Source organism: Diospyros lotus, chromosome 1 (assembly GCF_014633365.1).
Source record: "Diospyros lotus cultivar Yz01 chromosome 1, ASM1463336v1, whole genome shotgun sequence".
Lineage (NCBI taxonomy): Eukaryota > Viridiplantae > Streptophyta > Magnoliopsida > Ericales > Ebenaceae > Diospyros > Diospyros lotus.
Genome location: NC_068338.1, coordinates 45575066 through 45590724, shown reverse-complemented (window position 1 = coordinate 45590724; position 15659 = coordinate 45575066).

The following is a 15659-nucleotide window of genomic DNA, read 5'->3' as shown; positions in this document are numbered from 1 at the left end:
AACACTGGGAACAGTTAATTTAAGGCAAGCTTTCTACTTCCTTTGTGATTCTCATTCGATTTATGAATTCTATATCCTCCCTCAACCCGATATGGTTATAGAAATTAATTGTGGATGTTGGAGTTAATTATTATGTGAATTTTATTAAATTAAATTAAATAAGAAACTACCGGGGTTTAATTCTGTAAATGCTTGCGGGGGTTTGTACCGCCCCCACTCTTTTTGGGAATAATGCTGAACTAGCCTGGGGACTAGGTTCCTAGACGTGCGGGTTTATTTATGGTTTTCTTGGATTTATTTATGGTTCGGTTAGAGTTATCGAGCAGTAGAGTAGGGGTCAGTTGTTGGTGACGTTGGGGTAGACTATTGTACGGCCCTGATGTAGACCGTCGAGTGGACACTCCTAGTCACTGGCCGTTGACCAGTGCCGGGCACTGCTAACTAGCTCTACCAGTATGTGATTTTCTGCACGTATAGTTTTATTATATTACTATTCATGCTTTGATATGCACATGGGTACGGGTTGTATGTTGGGATATTCATTTATTGAGTATGCTTGGACACAGACATTCTAGCTTGATTAGGTTGCATCCAGCATGGGCATATGCATCGCGTGTGGTTTACTATGTGGGCGGAGCATGGCTTGATGCCTGAATGTATGGGCGCTAGTGTATCACGTTGATGCTCACTACGCTATTGCATTTCTATGTGCATTGCATGGCTACTGGTAGTTATTAGTTCTCGGACGGGAGTACCGTTCTGAGGAAGCCTATGGCTCGGGTGTCGGGAGTATCGACATGGACGGGTGACGGGAGTACCGACCCGGAATGGCGCGCGCAGGTTTGTTGGAGATTTATGTTGCCTTTTAGGGCAGCGGCAGGTTGGTATGGGACTTGGGTGCCGTGTGTCTTGTGTGGGCCCCAAGGACCGGTATGTGCTTTTATTATGCTGTACTATTGTGTTGTAGCGTCTCATGGCTTGTGTGTACCTGGGGGTTTATTCTGGGAAGAGTTTATTGGATTTATATAGTCTTCAGCCTTCATTTTCTTATGTTTGCTGAGTCTCTCGACTCACCTTGTTTTCCATCATTCCAGGTAGCGGCAGCGTGGGTCCGGGCAGCGGAGTTAACTTCTAGCGGCAGAGTCGGTATGGTGTACAGGCAGACCCGTCAATCCCTATCAACTCTGATGTCTAAGTAGAATTTACTCTATTATTTTGTACTGTGCCAGGTCTTTCCTCGAGTCTCGTGTATGTTGGCACAAGAGTCTATATTTATTTATTTATTTATCATGTGACCGTTATATTAACGGGGTACCCGTAGAGGATGTATGTGTTTAGCTTCGCTTCCATTGTTCTTATTTTTGTGTATGCATGCCAGGGTAGTTCTTGTCTTGTGTCTCATTCTTTCTCCTTCCGTAAGTGCTCCCGTTCAGGTAGTCCGGCTGGTTGGGAGGAAGAAGAATGAGGGGGAAAAAAAAGAAAAGAAAAGGAAAGAAAAGAAAAATGAAAGAAAAAATAGAAAAAAATAGAGGAAATGTGGAAAAAAATTCTGAAAAATAGGAAATAGAGTTTTATGGATATCCCGGAGATTTTTGCTTTGGGCACACAATTAAGGAATATGACACGCATACTGAGGAAGTCGGAGAGGCTAAGTCAAGGTAAGTAAAATTCCTTAAAAAATTTCAGAAATTCAAGAATATTATTTTATGAATTGTCGTAGTGAAATATTTGAGAAAAAATTTGAAAAATATTTAGTTTGGATTTATTGAGGAAAATTAGGAAGAAAGAGAAAGAAAATTAAAGAAAATGCCAGAAATTATGAAAAAATAGGTTTTAATACTTATTTAAATAAATGTGGTGATTAGATTGCTTTGAGACTTAAGTTGAAGTGATTTGTGCGAATTTTGAGGTCGGTACATAAATTGAGACGATACACGTATTTCGAGGCAAGGCACGGATATCGAGATACCCGGTAAGCTTGAGAAGATAAGTAGTACTTCCCAATTGAATTTAGTTTTATGGAAAATGTTTGGTTTGTAAGTGATTTATGTTCCTCGAAAATGTTTTCATCATGTTAACATGCTCGGATATGTATCCATCACGTAGACTGCATACATGACATGCTATGAAATGTATATGTACACGTTGATATCATTGATCACGCGCATTGTGGCCGTAGGGAGTACGAACTGGTACCGCTGATTTACCAAGGGTGCACCCATACACCCCGACTTCAAAAGAGGTGGCCGCAAAAATGGTAGGTAGCATGAGGGGTACAGTTGACACCTACGATGAGTAAGACATTGCATTCATGCACGAAATATGTTTTCTGTACCCTTACTTAGATGATTCATCATCTAACTTGGACTTTGCCCTTGGAATATTCAAACATTCCAGATGGAGATTATAGCAGATACGAGGATAATTGAGGCATGAAATGGCATTTAGTATAGTGCATGAGGAATGAAATGTATGTTATGTAGCCCTTGTATTTAAGTTCTGCTACTTTAAATTCTGAACGTTTTGAGGAATGATAATGTATAACCTTGTTTAGGGTTAATGTTGGATAAGAACTTATGCTTTGTATAAAGTTATGTTGAAGAACGATGATGTAAGAATTGATTTATGATCCATATTAAGATATTAGATTCGATTCTTGTTTCCGCATTTGATGTGTATAATAATTCTCTTTCGAGATAAATATATGAGAATTCTGGGACGGATTCGAGGAATAATATGGTTTAGGATTAATTTGAAAGAAAAAAAAGTTTATTGTCCTAGAATTGTCCCAAGCTATAACACGCCCTGGAAAGCGAAATGTTACATTGCCCTCCACATAAAATACACACACACAAATATCTCATACCCTTCTTGGTCATTTTGCATTTTCTTATATCTTTCTCAATTTTTTTATCAAACCAATTGTACAAATCTCCATTTTTACCCTCACCTTTATTCATGAAGTATGCCCATTTTTAACAATTGACACAATTCTCATTTTCATTTAATTTAAAACACAATTTGCAATTGGGCTTAAGCCCAAATCAATAATTCAACACATACTTGACCCAATGGGCCAACTTTATAACTTCATTTAATACAACAAAGTTTCACATGGGCCTAACCAATTTTCAAAGCCCAACTTATATCATTCTCATTTATTTCATTACTCATTAATACATACCACTTCAAATACATGGGCTCAAAGCCCATTTCAATGGTCAAATTTCAAGTGGCCCATTTCCATCCTAGTCCCAATCAATATCAATTCCATTTAATTAAAACACAACCCACTAATACATAGGCCAAATGGGCAACTTAATCCATTAATTTAACACATAATTTATTTACATACATTTGCTACATAAAATATTTCTCACATTTAATTTAATAGAGGTAAAATTTTCAATGCTCATAAATAAAATATTAATAACTCTTAGACCCACTAACGGCTCGTTAAAAAAATTATCATGAAATAGAATTAATGATTTTGTATCACAAAAAATAAAAAATAAATAAATTTTAAATAATTAATAATTTTAGGCCCTCGTTTTTTAGGTGGCCCTATCCCCTTGAGTTGGGTCTAAGAAGATAAGAGACTATTTACTTGTAAAAAAAAATGTTTTCTACTTTCCATCTACTATTTTTATTTCTGTGTTTTGTATATTTTTTTTTACTAAAAACTAAAAAAATGAAAGATGCATTCATTTGTATCAAATATGAAACCAATTTTAGAGCAAGAAAACATGTTCAAAATCAAGAAATTTTTACTTAAAAATATTAATTGAAAATAAACTAATATTAATTTATCCTAAACATTTTTTTTGCCCATTTTGCATTCTTATTCTCCCCATTCTTTCCCATTTAAGCACAAAATGAAAAAATAATAAATGTAAAAAATAATAAAAATTGTAAAGAAAATACGTAAATTCTTGAAGGTATAGAATTGAATCACCACCGTAAACAAAAGGGCTACCTAATGCATGAGCTTTTTGTCATTTTTAGGTCTTAGGAGGATTAAGGAATCAAAACAGAAAAAGGAAATGATAAGACTGAAAGTTAAATTAGTTTCCATGTTGGCTGACTAACGGAAAGTTAAATTGGTTCAAAATTATATTATAAATAATTTATTTTTTATTTTAATTTTATCTCAAAAACATTGATGGTAACAATCACTCTCTATTTTATTTATTTATTAATAAATTTTAATTTTATTTATTTTATCTTATCTATAATTTTTACACATACACAAAATCAATAATCATATACACAAATTAATAATCAAATACATAAAATAATACACGCATAAACAAAATTAATAATTAAATGTACAAAATAATCAAATACACACATATACAAAATTAATAATTAAATACACAAATCAATAACCAAATACACAATATCAATTATCTAATACAAAAATAAATAAAAAAATTCCCTAAAATGACAAACCCATTTTTTTCTCGATCTGCTCCTCACCGACTAAGATATCGTCGTTCTGCTCGTCTATCACGCCTGCAACTCGTCTTCTTTGGCCGTCTTCATTGAATCTACTATCGTCGCCTCTTCAACGTCTCTTCTCCAGCTAATTTTACCTTTGCCTTCACCTGCAACTCGTCTCACATTGATGGTTGCTAAGGGGTGGGGGGAGAGATGGCAAGGAGATTTTGATCACTAACTGTGGCGAGGCTTTTCAAGGTTGTCAAATATTTAGCAAGAAAAATTGACTATAGCCAGCTGTGTTGGACCTAAAAATCTTAATTTGACTCCCTATTTTATTTTTTTTTTTACTTGACGAGCAGATTTTGCAAGGATAATGCTACACGAACTGAAACTTGGACTGAAAGTTGGACAACTCCAAATTCTTACGATATTTTGATGTCAAAATATTGTCAAAATATCGCGAGAATTTGGCATTAATTTTTCATCTTTATCGCCCATTTTCAAACCACCATCTCTCTCGCAAAACCACCATCTCTCAAACCCACAGTCTCTCTCCCACTCACTTTCTCTCAAAACCACCATCTCTCAAACCCATTCTCTCTCCCCCCCCCCCACTTTTTCTCTCAAACTCACACTGCTGGTTGTAGCGTCCGTCGTTGCCCAACCCTTGCCCCGCCACCGCGATAAGCACCGTCGTCACCCCTATCCAGTCGAGCACAGTCTACTGTCTCCCTTCCGTCGCGAGCACAGTCCGTCGTCACGAGCACCGTCCGCCATCTCCCCTCCCTCTGCCAGTCGCACTGCCTTGCCCCCACCACCGGCCACAGACTGCCGTCGTCCCTTCCCCACCACCGACTCCTTATCGCTGCTCAGATGGCTACCCGTTGCTGCTGTTCACCTGTAACATCCCAAAAATTTGGGAAATAAATAGTGATTATTAATTTTGGCGTTTGACGTCATTATGGAGTATTTGAGAAATTAAGAGAAAATATTTACTTATGTTATTTTGAGAAAATAAGTAAATAAGGTAATTATTTAATTCTTGCATTTATGGAAATTAATGGTTAATAATTATTAACTATTGTATCTATGATGTTTATTAAATATTTGTGGGTTAAAAGGGAATGTCAATTTATTGGGTATTTGGAGATTTAGGAAGATAAATAATAATTTGTGTATTTTGAGAAAATAAGAAATTTATGTATTTAATTAATTTATTTGAGAATATTTATGGAAATAAAAAAAAAATGAAAGTAAATTAATTTAGTATATTTTCTGGAATCTATGGAGGTATAAGTGAAATAAAAAAATAAAAGAAATATAGGGGTGTGTATGTGATTTAAGGAAACAGTGGGGGTTAAAAGGTGATTTGCGAAATTGGGACTGAGTTCACTTTAAAACTAATTGGTGCGCATATATAATCAAAGGTAGCAGATAGCCTGGTGGTGCGCGCGCACGTGGAGGATTGTGAGGTCGCGGGTTCGAGGTAGGCTGGGCGCGCACAAGGCTGGTTTTGCTGATTTTTATTAAATCTCAGGCGCCCAAAACGGCGTCGTTTCGGAAAGGCGGTGAAGCCTTCAGCGGCTGCCCCAGCGGCCACCACGTGGCGCGTTCCCAGCCGCCCAATTATTTTACGCGAGCAGCCTTCGTTATGCTCTGATTTAAGGCCAAATTCGGCCATTTTAGAAGCAGAAAGCAGCGAGGAAATTTGGGGGAAAAAGATCAGTGCGCGTAAGGCCATTTTTGAGGAGAAAACCAAGATTAAACTTGGTTTAAATGGATTTTAATTAGCCAGGTAAGTAAATAATTATGTATTAATAATTTTGCTCGGTTAGAATTTAATTAAAAGTTTGATTTATTTAGTTTGGGTGATTATGCTTTGTTATGTGTAATAATTTGTTGTATAAATATATATATATGTATATATATCTACACGAGTGCACTGTGTGCAAGTGATGAGCTTTGTGTGTGTATATTAATTTGATTGTGAGGATTTGTGAGGCAGTGAGTGTGCCGTATGTATATATGTGTAATCAAAGTGAGTGTGAATCAGTGGTGAGTCCAATGAAATTGAAATGAAAGAACAATTAAGGAAAGCTAGCCGTATGTGCATATAGGTGAGTTATTATTATTATAAATTAATTAATTAATTATATACATTGAGAATGTTATTGGTGTGATATAATTTAAATTAAATTTAAGATTCGTTGGGATTTTATTTACAGAGTGCCTACGTAGAATTTTAGACGGTTAAATTATTTATATTACACTGTTAGATTTAATTAATGCGAGTTAGGGTTTTATTAATAATCATCAAACGTTTTACTTCGCAGCGGGAGTGCAAGAAAGAGAAGAAACGGTTTTGTAAAGGCAAGCTCCTAACCCTCTCCTCGTGCTTTTCAATTCTCGTGAAAGACCCTGTGATTTCTCGTATTTAGTCTTCTCCCTTACTTTGTTTTGGCACTTAGCCTTATCTATTGAATTATTATTCATTTGTTTTAATTAAATTAAATCTGAGACTTCTAGCATTTTATTTGTTGTGAGCCTATGGGGGTTTGTACCGCCCTCATTCCTTTCGGAATGATGCTGAACCAGTTTGGGGACTAGGTTCCTAGACGTGAGGGTTTATTTACGATTTTATTGGGTTTACTTACAGTTTTTCTCAGATTTATTTATGGTTCGGTTAGAGCTATCGAGCAGTGGGGCAGGGGTCGATTGTTGGTGACGTTGGGGTAGACTATGGTACGGCCCTGATGTGGACCGTCGGGTGGACACCCTTAGTCACTGGCCGTTGACCGGTGCCGGGCATTGCTGACTAGCTCTGCCGGTATGTGATTTACTGCATGAGTAGATGCATTGCATTACTGTTCATGATTTGATATGCACATGGGAACGGGTTGCATGTTGGGATATTCATTTATTGAGTATGCTTGGACACGGACATTCTAGTTTGGTTAGGTTGCATCCAGCGCGGGCATATGCATGGCGTGTGGTTTACTATGTGGGCGGAGCATGGCCTGATGCCTGGATGTATGGGCGCCTTGTATCACGTTAATGCTCACTACGCCATTGCATTTTTATGTGCATTGCATGGATACTGGTAGTATTTAGTTCTCGGACGGGAGTACCGTTCCGAGGGAGCCTATGGCTCGGTTGTCGGGAGTACCGACGGATACAGGTGACGGGAGTACCGGCCTGGGACAGCGCGCGCAGGTTTGTGGAGACATTTGTTGCCTTTCAGGGCAGCGACAGGTTGGTATGGGACTTGGGTGCCAAGTGTCTTATGTGGGCCCCAAGGACCGGTATGTGCTTTTATTTTGTTATACTATTGAGCTGTTGTGTTGTAGCGTCTCATGGCTTGTGTGTACCTGGGGGTTTATTTTGGGGAGAGTTTTTGTTTATGTTTAGCCTTCAGCCTTTCTTTTCTTTATGCTTGCTGAGTCTCTCGACTCACTTTGCTTTTCATCATTCCAGGTAGTGCCAGCGTAGGTCCGAGCAAGGGAGTCAGCTTTAGCGGCAGAGTCGGTGTGGTGTACAGGCAGTCTCGTCAATCCCTATCCACTCTGATGTCTAAGTAGAATTTACTCTATTATTTCGTACTGTGCCGGGTGTTTTCTCGAGTCTTGTGTATGTCGGCACAGGAGTTTGTGTTTATTTATTTATCTTGTGACCGCTGTGTTAGCGGGGTACCCATAGTGCATGCATGTCTTGACCTTTGCTTCCGCTGTTCTTATTTTTTGTGTATGCATGCCGGGGTGGTCTTTGTCTGGTGTCTCATTCTTTTCTCCTTCCGTAGGCGCTCCCGTTCGGGTAGTCCGGGCGGCTGGGATATCCGGGTGGGGGTGCTTACATCACCCGCACATACATTTATATATTTTTCTTTTTTCTGTTTTAGTTTTTCTATTTACTTGGTTGGTTGTTTTTTTGATGTGTTGCTGCTGTTGATAATTTTGTTGTGAAAATAAAAAATTAAGATTATATTTTTTTTTATTTGATTGTGAGGTATTTGAGGTTCTGGCTTATAAATTCTGGAGGATAGATTGTTTTGTGTATGATGATGGCACTACAAGACAAACTGGTAGTGTGTACAGGTGTTTATATATGGTTTTGTTTACATCTTCATAGGCTGTTGTTCTCGGAGTTCATACATTATAAATCCTTGCCATTTCTATGGAGGCGGTTGTTTCAGAGTTGTGGTTTATATTTTGTTAAATCCAGTCGTTGTCCGTCTCTGTTTTCGCTGTTCCGCGGCCGACACCTCCATCCCCCCTATCTCGCCTCATTCTCTCTCTATGCCCATTCTCACCGACGCATCCAACGCCTCCATCACGGTCCGCCTCCGCTGCCGACGTCCGCCTCTGCCATTTGCAGCCAACACCTCCATCTCCCCCTTCTCTCTCTGGGTCACTAACACAAATATATAATATATTTACTAAAAATATATTAGAATATAACTGGGTTAAATATACATATTTTTTAAATAAAAATATAGACTAAACAAGAATAAAAATATATAATATATTTTGAGTTCAAATATTTTTTGTATGATTGATAAATAGAAAAAATATAAGTATATTGTGATAAATATAATAATATTATGGTTTATAGTTTAATTTGTATTTTATAACTTAAAAATAAAATAAAATTACAAAATAAATTTTTAAAAATAACAAGTTAAATTATACTCTTAAAAGTTTTAATATCTTATAAACTAAAATTTTTAAAAGTAACAAAATAGATAAAAGATAAGAAAAGACTCTTGTTAAATCAACGCCATAAATTTCACTAGAAAATTCTCCCCTCCCCCCACCCAAGACAACGGAAAAGTCAAATAAATTTATTTATTTATTTTGTTCAGTATTCTCCACTTCCACTTATTTAGAATAACAAGTTTAAATAATTTATAATTCTAATTATATTTTTTCTCTTATCATTCATACAACACATAAAATTTTATGTATTTTATAATTATTTTATATATAAATAATTATGTATATTTGTATGTTATTATTTATTTATATTGCTTGAATTAAAATTACATGTAAATTTATACACAATTTTAATATTATATTTTATAATAATTACAAATTATATTTAAAGTTAAACAAAATCATAATATCATATTTCAAGTAATATAAATAGATAAGAAAATAAATATTATGTAAATAATATATAATATTATATATCATATATTTATATAGGTTTAACAGAGACCGAGAGAGAGAGAGAGAGAGAGGAGATGGAGGTGTTAGCGATAGCGTTCATGGCGACAGACATCAGTTGAAGCGGTTGTGTCGGTGGCAATGACAACGAGAAATGAGAAGAAAGAGTGAGAGAGAGAGAGAAAGAAGGGGAGGGGGAAAGGAGAAAGAGAAAGAAGGAGCGACGATGGGTAAGGGCGAGGCGGTGCGAGCGGCTGGCGATGGGGTGATGGCGGTCTGAGCAGTTGTGTAGGGGGGCGACGGCGGTCTGTGGCCGGTGTGAGGGAGAGGCTGTGCGATCGGAAGCCACGCTATAACGCTCAGCCACGCGGCCAGGGCGCAAGGCGCGCACCCCTGGCCGTGCCGCGTGGGCGGCCATGCGCCACCCACCCCTTCTCCCTTGCTGCCACGTGGCAGCATGCGAGAGACCCTTTGGCAGCCAATTTTCCTTCCCCTTAGTCGATTTGCTCTCTCCTGGCGCCTATAAATAGCAGTGATTTCACTGCTATAACGCTCTATAATTTTTAACGCGCCGAAACTCTACCCGTGTGTGTATGCGAGGTATAAAAATGTTTTAAATTTATTTAATAGTGCTATTTGTGAATCAGTCGCATGTTTAGCTAAATTAATTAGCGATGTATCGGCGATAATTAAAATTTACTACGCGTTTAATTAAATAATTTATATTTTATAAATTATATAGGAAATTGGAATGTGAAACTAACGCGCAGCTCGAGATTAACGCATGGTAAGGTTTAATATGGTTTGCGTGTAAATTTATTTTGACATGGCTTGTATTAGATTGTGAGAGAAGTGTCTAGGCATGGGGCTGTAGATTTAGGCCGTGTAAGTCTTGAGATAGGGTCCTAAATGAAATCAGTGGGGTCACCAAAATCTGATTTTGAGTGAGGTGGACAGGCCAGCATGCATGATGCACTCCACATTATTCTATAATTGTCATGCATTTTAATTTACTGCAACTCATATTACCCTTACTGAGTCCTCGGGACTCACCCCTGTATTTTTCCATTAACCCAACAGGTGGCTCGGGATCCGAGAAAGAAAAGGTGGTGCTGATAGATGAGCCTCCAGTTGGCAACGACTATTAACCGTGGGGGTGTGGGTTAACCCCGAATGTCAATAATGTAATATAACTGCTGTGTGTTAACTATGAGTGTCGGATATGGCTTAACCTAAAGTAAACCGGAACCAAGTTAAGGTTCTCACTATGAGTAAACCCAGCAGGGTAGGGAACTTGTACTTGTCGGCTACGGCCGAAAATTGGGATATGTTTAATTATGTTTGGTGGTTGAAATAATTTATTAGACTTGTTGATATTTGTTTGAAATTGGATTTGTGCTCCAAGGGCCTAATTAGGGACGAGGCTCGGGTGAGTTTCCGTTGTCCTCACAATTAACTCCTGAGCTCTCTCCGATTGAAGGCGGCGAAGTCTGGACCCCACCCAGGACGCCCATATTATTTTAAAGTTTTATATTGACATGAGCATAACTGTCCTTTGAACAAGCTGGGGTTATAGTGTAGGTTATGGTGGCACTTGTTAGTAGGGCCGGGGCATCACATAATGTTTCTCTAAATACGTGTCGAATGACTATTGTTTACCGATAATTTATTAGATCAACAATAAACTAAATATAAAGACTATGTGAAACTAAAATATGAGATCATTTAAACAAACTCAAAAGAATCTCCTCAATGCCTAAATAATCCACCCCTATATCCGTTGAAAAATTGGCACAAATGAACGATGAGGCATGTCATATTAAGACTAAATTTAAGTGGACTCATTAAATATTTTAATCGGATCGAAGTGAATTCTTATTTTTCGTCATAAGGAAATCGATTTGATATATTCACATATCCAAAATGATAAATATGTGAATGAGAAATTAGTACTTAAAATATATTGGTTAAGTTGGAAAAATGTTAAAGAAATGCTCTAATCCCACATTAGAAAAGCAATATAGCCTCTTAATATTTATATAGATTTACAAGTAGAATAATGAGTAAGCTTGTTGAATAAGAGGCTTTCTTTTGCGTGCGTTGGTCGGATTCGATATTCTATTCTGCAGCTATCATTCCTTCATGCTTTATTGTATTTTCTCTTGTTCTATTATTTATTTTGTTATATTGTTATCTTAATTTGTACATCATTGTATTCTGTTTATTTCTAGCAATATCTACTGCCATACGTAAACCTTCTCGAAAAAAGGGCCCAGGCCTTAATGCAAATAACATAATCCATCAAATGTGCCGAAGCAACAACCACAATGGTCATACATCACTCCACGCGCTAGATTGAAGTGCCCCATCCAAGTTGTAAGCACCCCCGCCCGGATATCTCCAACCACCAGGATTACCCGAACGGGAGCGCCTACGGGAGGAGAAAAGTAATAAACACAGAGACAAAGACCACCCCGGCATGCATACACGAAAATAAGAACAGCGGAAGCAAAGCTCAAGACATGCATGCACTATGGGTACCCCGCTAACACAGCGGTCACAAGATAAATAAATAAACACAAACTCCTGTGCCGACATACACAAGACTCGAGAAAACACCTGGCACAGTACGAAATAATAGAGTAAATGGCGCACAATGTAAGCACCCCCGCCCGGATATCCCCAACCACCAGGACTACCCGAACGGGAGCGCCTACGGGAGGAGAAAAGTAATAAACACAGAGACAAAGACCACCCCGGCATGCATACACGAAAATAAGAACAGCGAAAGCAAAGCTCAAGACATGCATGCACTATGGGTACCCCGCTAACACAGCGGTCACAAGATAAATAAATAAACACAAACTCCTGTGCCGACATACACAAGACTCGAGAAAACACCTGGCACAGTACGAAATAATAGAGTAAATTCTACTTAGACATCAGAGTGGATAGGGATTGACGAGACTGCCTGTACACCACACCGACTCTGCCGTTAAAGTTGACTCCCTTGCTATGGCCCACGCCGCCACTACCTGGAATGATGGAAAGCAAGGTGAGTCGAGAGACTCAGCAAGCATAAGGAAGAAAAGGTTGAAGGCTACACAAAACCAGAAATCTCACCCCAGAATAAACCCCAGGTACACACAAGCCATGAGACGCTACAACACAATAGCTCAATAGCATAATAAAAGCACATACCGGTCCTTGGGGCCCACATAAGACACTTGGCACCCAAGTCCCATACCAACCTGCTGCTGTCCTGAAAGGCAACAAATGTCTCCACAAACCTGCGCGCGCTGTCCCAGGCCGGTACTCCTGTCACCTGTATCCGTCGGTACTCCCGACAACCGAGCCATAGGCTCCCTCGGAACGGTACTCCCGTCCGAGAACTAAATACTACCAGTATCCATGCAATGCACATAGAAATGCAATGGCGTAGTGAGCATCAACGTGATACAAGGCGCCCATACATCCAGGCATCAGGCCATGCTCCGCCCACATAGTAAACCGCACGCCATGCATATGCTCGCGCTAGATGCAACCTAACCAAACTAGAATGTCCGTGTCCAAGCATTCTCAATAAATGGATATCCCAATATGCATCCCGTACCCATGTGCACATCAAATCATGAACAGTGATACAATGTATCTAATCATGCAGTAAATCACATACTGGCAGAGCTAGTCAACAGTGCCCGGCACCGGTCAACGGCCAGTGACTAGGGGTGTCCACCCGACGGTCCACATCAGGGCCGTACCATAGTCTTCCCCAACGTCACCAACAACCGACCCTTGCCCCACTGCTCGATAGCTCTAACCGAACCATAAATAAATTTGAGAAAAACTGTAAGTAAACCCAATAAAATCGTAATTAAACCCTCACGTCTAGGAACCTAGTCCCCAAACTGGTTCAGCATCATTCCCGAAAGGAGTGGGGGCGGTACAAACCCCCGTAGGCTCACAACGGATAAAATTATAGAAGCCTCGAATTTAATTTAAATTAGAACAAATGAATAATAATTTAACAAATAAGGTTAGAAGCCGAATTAAAGTAAGGGAGAGAATAAAGTACAGGAAATCACGGGGTGTTTCACGGGAATTAAAGATCAAGAAGAGGGGGTTAAGAACTTGCCTTTACACGGCCGTTTCTTCTCTTTCTTGCACTCCCGTTGCGAAGTAAAACGTTTACTGGCAATAAATAAAATCGTAGTTTAAATTAAATAAATCTACCGTGTAATATAATTAATTTAGCCGTTTAAAATCCCACGTAAGCGCGCCACAATTAATATCTCAACGAGTCTCATGTTTATTTTAAATTAAATCACGCTAATAAAATCCTCGAAGTCAGCTTAATAAATTAAATTTAAATCAAACGACTCAAAATTCCATAATTAATAAACGAGCCGAAACAGACGAAGGGAGGGTATAAAATATGAGAAATCACATGGTTTCTCACAGGAATTAAAGAGTACGAGGAAAGGATTAGGAACTTGCCTGAAATCAGCTGATTCTGACCTCACTCGAGCTCCCGAGGCAAATTAAATCATTTCCTAGCAAATAGCACAATCGGGACTCAAATTAATTAATTTTAATCGCGAAAAATTTATAATTTAAACACGTAATACTTCTACTAATTTTTACCCACGTACCTGATCACTTTCTACACCGAAATAATTCCAAAATCCCTTATTTTTTCTTAATTTCTTCCTTTTCTTTCTTCTTCTTCTTCTTCTTCTTCTTCTCTGCGTCCCTGCTCCTGCAACGTCTTCTTCTCCTTTCCTTTCCTTCTTCTTCTTCCTTTCTTTTTCTTCTTCTTCCTCTTCTTCCTTTCTTCTTCTCCCTTCCTTCTTCTTCTTCTCCTTCTTCTTCCTTTCCTTTCCCGCGGTCGCTGCTTTATTCTTCTTCCCCATGGCGCCGCACCAGCTCGCGGCCATGCCCAGCTGCCTCCGCGGCTACCTCTGCCCGACGCCGGCCATCGTGGCCGTCTTCCCCGGCCGCCACCGAGCCCGTTGCCGCCGCTGCTCCGCCTTCGCCGCCGCTATTGGTTGCTCGGCTGCCATGGCCGAGCTTCACTCGGCAGCTTCCATGGTTGCCGAGCCTCTCTCTCTCCCTCGTTCTATCTCTCTCCCTCTCGGCTAAACTCTCCCCCTCACCCGATCTCATTCTCTTCATCCCCCTCGCCTGATCTCTATCTCACTCTCTGCTCACTCTCTGCCCCTCCCCCTGTCTCTCATCTGCTCACTTTGAAAAATATGGCCACTGGCCATTCCACAGCTTCCACGCACCTGCACACAACCACACAAAATTATATCATATTAATTATTTAATTAAACTTAATTTACACTTTTATTAATGTTGGGATATTACACAAGTCTAGTTTAAAATAAGACCATGGAGACGGAGGTTGTCATTGTAGCACGTAAAACACCACTTCCTTAGTGATTAGCGAGGAAAACAAATAACTTTAAGAAACGTATATGTATGAAAAAAATTATTTTATTTAAAAATAAATAAAAACTAAACTACAATTAACAATGATAACTCAATGAATATTATTAACATTTTTTATTTTTTATTTACACCGACTACCTCTTTAATTTATAATATAAAATTCACTTAAATTTTATAAATTTGTGTGTGGAATGCATTTGAAATTAAACCTTCATTTGGAAAAGAAAAAGTTAGTGAGGGATAGTTTTATCTATAAAATTTGCTTGCTTGTTTAAGTTTTGTGAAATTTATTTAAAAATTCCATCAATTTTGATCTAATTTGATTTAATTATATTCGATTCCATATAATTGAATTCGTGGAATTGAAAGGAACAATTTTCCTTTTTTCATTCCCAACATGAAATATTTGAAATTAAAATTAATTCCACAAAACTTTTTAGAATCTGTTCATTTTAAATAGGCTGTTGGTTTGTGGTTTGTTCATGCTACTTAAATAATTTAAATGAAAAGTAAATTTTATTTTAATCGTACTATATATATATATCTATTAAAGATTCATATACACACTAAAAAAATAATTAAATATTATAATTTATTATT